We start from the raw sequence: 6,826 nt of genomic DNA, 5'->3' as shown, positions 1-6,826 counted from the left end.
ACTAAGTACGACGGTAATAAACTGATCCAAATAACCCAAAACTCTATTAAAATTTTAGTATTTTTTTTTGAAAAAATACATGCACTGAATCATAGACCAAGATGCATTTGTGGTAAGAACAAAAAACTTGCACTAGCATGAGTCAGTCACACACAAGCTAGCTAAAGTAGTGGGAAAGAAGAAATTACAAGAATCCATACTTTTACTACACTACAAGATCAGCAACATTCCTTTATCCATGAGCAAGATAGATATTTCTAGTTGTTGATTTCTCTAAATGGGGATCTTATGTCAGAATTTGCTTCAAGTTTCTTCACTGCAATGGGACTATTCACATTCTCACTCAGATAGCTAGATTGTTCATCCTCAGTAGAGGGCATTGTTGTCTGTAACAGATCCATTAGTTGTTTGTCTGAACTGGAGATCTCACTAATCTTGTCACTCAACCCCTCAACCAATCCCAACAAGTTTTCTCTTTCTGATGATAACTTAGTGACATCTTCAAGTAAGTTTCTTCTCTCACTCTTGAGCTCTTCAATCAAAGCATCTGACTCTTTCAGCTTTGTCTAGAATTGAAACCCCATATTCTTCATTTCCAACTCTTTTGCCTCCAATTCTGCTTCAACTTCAACTGCTTGCCTCTTCAAAACACACATGGAGTTTTGCTGCAGTTCCAGTTTCTGCTTTACATTATGGATGTCATCCTCAAGTTCAGCAATCATAAGCTTCTTCTCTTCAATTTCTAGTGCAGCCATAATCTGGGCAGCAGTTATTTTCTCCCACGCTTTATGTGTCAGATTAATCTCTGCCTGTTTCTTGGCGAGCTCTGAAGAGAAAGAAATTAACGAGTTATTAAATTTATCTTCAAATGATCCCACAAGCTGCATCAACTCATTTATTCTCTGGTTCTTCTGTTCCATAAGCTCTTTTTCATGCTCAACTGTTCTTTCTGCTACAATTCTTGAGAGCAAAACTTCCTCAAGTTCTCTTCTCAATGATTCTTGCTCCAGCCATTCAACTTCTTTCTGGAGCTGCTCTAGGATCTTATCCTTCTCTCTTATCATTTGGAGAAAGCTTGCTTTCTCTGACTCCAAGGACATGGCTGTTTTCATCTCAGCTGAGTTAGCAGCAGCTTCTCTTGTTTTGAGATTCTGCTCTAGTAACTCCACCTGGTGCCACTACAATAAAAAAGTATTTTAGCTACTCAAAAATTGGTAGTCATTAACATATTTTTGGTAGCTAATAGACTTTTAGCTACCAAAAATTTTTAGTAGCTAGTTCGTAGCTAATACCCCGTCGCTAAAAGTTTATAGGTACCAAAATATTTGGTAGCAAATGTTCTTTATTTGCTACTAAATATTTAGTAGTAAAAGATATTGTATTTAGTAACAAAATGATTTACTTTTATATCCACTATGTTTTTTTTGCTACCATAATTTGGTAGCAAATTACATAATTTTATTAATAAAATAAATTAAATGTTGTTTTACTAATAAAATTTGGTGGCAAAATATTTCAAAATTGGTAGCTAATAAATTATTTTCTACTATCAAATGAAAAAATATTATTATTTGGTAATTTGTATTTTTTTTTTGGTTGGATTTTTTAAACTAATAAATTATAATTGCTCAATTATTTTAATATAAAAATAAAAATCCACGTAAAATATTAAAACTAATAAGAAATTAAAACTAATAAGAAATTACAAATGTATTTAAGTGCTCATTTTCTCCTAAAACCTGTTTTCCTTCGTGGGTTTTCTAGTTCATTACATTTCATTTTGTTATTCTTGTTGCTTCTTACATGGGTTAGCAAGAAATTCAAGAAGAGTCATCATGAGGGTCCGAAGGAGAGGCTTAATAACACAAAGTATTTGTGTAATAAACCAGCTTTAATGGCTTGTCTGGGTCTTTATGCGTTTAATCTAGTGTTGTGCTTATTGAGCTACATCTACTGGTATAGGAATGGTTGGTCTGATGAAAGCTTAGTGACCCTTCTAGATTTAGTCATAAGAACACTTGCTTGGGGTGTAGTCTCTATTTACATGCACACCAAATTTTCTAACTCCGGTCATTCAAAGTTTCCATTTTTATTAAGAGTTTGGTGGATTTTCTACATATTCGTTTCTTGCTATTGCCTTATAGTAGACTTTGTTCTATACAAAAAACAAGTCTCCATATCTGCTCAGTCCTTTGTTTCTGCTGTTGTGTCTGTTATCTCTGGTCTGTTTGCAGTGAAGTCTTCACGCATTTTCTCCAACTCCATCCTTAGCTCCTTTAACATTGCATCTTTATTTTCTAGCTGGTGTATCCATTCATCTTCTTGAGCCTTGATACTTGCTGCAGAGTCTTCACGGATCTGATTCAACTCCACCCTGAGCTGTTTTATGGTTTCATCTCTACTCTCTAGCTGAGCCATACAATTGCTCAAATCATTTATGACTTTTTCCAGTTGAGAGTTCCATACACCTTCTTTAGCCTTGAGATTTACAGAAAAGTCTTCACGTACTTGCTCCAACTCCATCCTGAGCTCCTTCAACATTGTGTCTTTACTTTCCAACTGAGACCCACAAGTTTCCAATTCCTGTGTCAATGTTTCAAGCTGGGACTTCAATTCAGCTTCTCTAGCCTTCAGATTTTCAGTAGATTCTTTGTGCATCAGCTCTGAACATTTGAGCTTGTTTCGCAACTTTGCCACAGAAGGTGAACCTGAAGCCTTTTGGATTAGACCTTCCTGAAATTCTTTTAGTGAAACCTGTACCTCCTGCATTTCTTGCTCCATTTGTCTTTTCTAATATTCCATCTCTTTACGCAGTATCTCCTTTTTTTCAAGTGCATGTCTTAGAGATGCAATTTCTTCGTTCCTCTTCTCAGTGAAGCAGATTTGACAATGTTTTCAATGATTACCAGGATGCAAAATCCCAACTAAAATTTTAGTATTATTATATAATAAATCAAACTCAGCTAATCATATGATTTAAGTTTATATATTTTGCTTATGGAATATTTTTAATTTATATAAGCTCCTCACATTCACAGTCTGTGCATATATGTTAGCATGCAAAGTTACGACTTACATGGTTGAACATAATTGTGACATGACTTTTTGATTTATTGGGTTCTCTACACAAGTTTCTAAATTTCTTTAACTCTTTCAGAAATTCAGAATTGGAGGGAACTTTATTTGCAACAGTTTGCAAGAGGTATGTTTTCTTTTATTTTTGTTAAAATACTTTGCAAATGTTAGAGGAGTTTGAATATCTTAGATATTCATCCATAGTGAAGTAGGTTCTGAGATTATTATTCTTGTGTGTTGTGGTGATAACGGAAGGTTGAGAACTTGTGTGTATTAGTGAAGTAGGTTCTGAGAAATTTGTGTGCTGCGGCGAGATAAGGAAGAAAACTTGTGTGTTGATTGAATATTTTGAATTGATAATGATTGATGGTTGGTTAATAAATATGGCTGGAATGTTTTCTGATTTTCTGTTAGTTATTTGATGTATATCTAATAAACTTCAAAAACCATAGAAATTTGAAAGTAGAATCGAAACCCATGTGGGGAAAATCGAAACCATAGAAATTTAGTCATCAATCAACTAAATACAAAGTGAACTTGAAAAATCTTAAGGTGAACTAAAACCATAATCCATAACTGCTTAAAACAACTCCTTTTATACTTTGCATCTTTGTTATTACAATAATAAAATACATTTAATCACATTGTAGAAAAATCAGCAAAAATAAAAATCAAATAATCACATTTAAATATGATATAGGAAAACATGGCTACCTTTACTTATCAAAACAAAAAAGGAACACAAGAGTCTTATCCTCCATCCCTTAGCTCAAGAGTCTCGTACACTCATAGTTAAACAAAATCAGAAACATACCAAGTTGGGAGAACTAAAAATTGGTGACTGCTTGAACCAGAAAATTGAAAGACTAATAAGGAAAGCAGCCAAAAAGATCATGACAGAAAAGTTGTAAAATGTAAAATTAAATAATAACAAAACAAACTTAAATGACCATAAAAAACACATACATATTAAGTAATTAACTTTATGATTTTTTAAATTTATTATTTATTGTATGTTGACTTAAGAGATAGATTTATTATAAAATTCAGAACTAAATAATGGGTTTATATGAATAATAAATTAGAAAAGTTCCTTCATTTTTCTTTCCTATCCATAGATCGATGAACCAAAAAACAAACAACACCCCTTTAACTTTTTTCTTCCACTTTTTCGGCTACCAATCAAACAACTTTTTATTATTCTGCCTCTGTTTTTTTTTTCTTTCCTCTTGTGTTTTCTGAATACAAAACATACATAGTCATAGTGTATCTTTATAAAATATAAGACACGTGAATAACACTAATGCCAAAATGTCCTCTAGAAACTACCAAAAGTGCATGCATGGCTGGATAGCTCAATGGTTTTCTATATCGAATTAGCATATATGATCTAAAATCTGAATGGCGTTATATTTAAAGAAGAAAAGAACAGTGTATTATTGTTATTATTATAACAAAAGTAAGCAACAGATAAGAATTGCAATGAGTGCTTTTTTATTAGGTTCAATCAATGATAAGAATATGCATGACTACAATTACAGTTGACACTTTCGAGGCTTTTGAACTTCTCACCTGGTTGTTTTGTAAATGTATCCCATATACTAACTCCTTTATTTCCCTCATCAGAAGCTCCCTCAAACTACCATATTGAAATAGATATCAAATTCTTGAACTGACAATACTCTTTATATATATATAAATATATATAATATTTCTTTGAGATGAGGATTGGAAATGCCAGAATTATCTCAAGTTTAGCAATAAGACTAAATAAACAGCTTAAATTCATTTCTGAACTCAAAATCAAGTAATTTTAAAAATCAAATCATATAGTATATTTTGGTTGATACAATTTTGTATTTACCATTACATAGACTTATCAAAATTTTGCTTTTTGTTGGTTAGAACAGGACAACTAAATTGGTGATCATGTTGGATAAAAACTGGCTACGCTTCAATAGGTAATAAGAATTAGGGATTTAATTAGTGCTAGCTTAGTAAAATTAGTAACTTACTGTATTTTTTACTAATATATTATAAATATGAACTTGTCTTTGAATTGTAGAGCCTCGGATGAGTATAGAGAAGGCGCTAAGAATTTTGTAGAAATGTCAGAAAAGCTAGCTGGTTATCCAGAAAAGTTATTGTGTCCATGCAAAGTTTGTCGAAACTTAAGTCACCAATGTATTAACATTTTGTATGAACACTTAGTCATTTATGGGATTGATCCAACATACAAAATCTGGTTTCATCATGGGGAAGAATTATCAAGAGATGATGATGTAGAGACAATGGAAACATTTGATTCTTACAACTTGTTTAGGGCTACAAATATTGATGGTTGTGATTTTGAAAGTCATCTAGAAGGTCATGATGACACTTTTATGGAAAAAAAATAGAAGATGCAGACACTCCATTATATCCACAATGCACTAAATATACTAAGTTATCATCAATTGTTGCATTGTATAAGGTTAAAACTACCAATGGATGGTCTGACAAAAGTTTTGATGAATTGTTAAGACTTTTGAATGATATGTTTCCTTTAGATAATATGATCCCCAAGTCTATGTATGAGGTTCGAAAATTTCTTCAATTATTTGATTTAGGATATGAAAAGATTCATGCGTGTGTTAATGATTGTTGTTTGTTTAGAAAAGATAAAGAAAACTTGCAAGAATGTCCAACATGTGGAACTTCATGTTGGATGTCAGATAAGCTGACTAAAAAGGTTCGACATGGTGTCCCAGAAAAAGTTTTGAGGTACTTTCCTATAATCCCTAGGTTGAAACGGATGTTCATGTCTAAAATAATTTCAAAGGAATTAAGATGGCATCACAACAATAAAAGTTGCGATGGAAAAATGCGTCACCCAGTGGATTCAGCAGCATGGGAGCTAGTCAATGATAAATGGCCATCATTTTCAAATGAAGAGAGAAATATTAGACTTGGCCTTTCCATAGATGGATTTAACCCATTTAGTAATTTAAGTTCTAAGTATAGTGTTTGGCCTGTTTTGTTGGTCATGTACAACTTACCCCCATGGTTGTGCATGAAACAGGAGAATATTTTATTATCAATGTTAATTCCAGGACCTAAACAACCTGGGAATGATATTGATATATACTTAGAACCCCTCATAGAGGACTTGAAATTATTATGGAATGAGGGTGTTGATGCTCATGATGCATTGGACAATACAAATTTCAAGTTGCGGGCTATTTTGATGTGGACAATCCAAGATTTTCCAGCATACGGGAACCTTGCTGGTTGTAAAAATAAGGGATGTTTTAGTTGTCCCCTATGTGGTTATGGTACTCATTCAGAGTGGCTAAAACATAGTGGGAAGTTTTCATATCGAGGTCATCGGAAATTTCTTAAAGAAGACCATCCATTTCAGAGTAAAAGAAGTTGGTTTGATGGAAAAGTTGAGCATGGAAATCCCCAAAGAATCATGAATGGGACTACAATTGCTGAACACCTTAAAGATTTTGTGAATGTTTGGGGAAAATCCACTTCAAAGAAAAGGAAAGAAAATGATTCAAAAGAAATGTGGAAAAAACGATCCATATTTTTTCAGTTACCTTATTGGAAGGTTAGCACATTCTTACTACTCTAAAAAATTTTTGTGTAAATTATTGTTTTTGGAGGAATTTCATTAGTTATTTCTTTTGCAATTTTTTTAGGAATTGTATGTTCGTCACAATTTGGATGTGATGCACATAGAGAAAAATGTTTGTGAAAGCATCTG

The 6,826-nt window shown here is 32.7% G+C and overlaps 1 pseudogene; it reads right to left on the bottom strand.

Annotated features, from left to right (window-relative positions):
* Positions 1 to 257: 257 nt before the first annotated feature.
* Positions 258 to 6,119, bottom strand: LOC133832720 (uncharacterized protein At4g38062-like; annotated as a pseudogene).
* Positions 6,120 to 6,826: the final 707 nt, after the last annotated feature.

This window comes from Humulus lupulus, chromosome 4 (assembly GCF_963169125.1).
Source record: "Humulus lupulus chromosome 4, drHumLupu1.1, whole genome shotgun sequence".
Lineage (NCBI taxonomy): Eukaryota > Viridiplantae > Streptophyta > Magnoliopsida > Rosales > Cannabaceae > Humulus > Humulus lupulus.
This window is presented reverse-complemented; position numbering and strand designations above follow the sequence as displayed.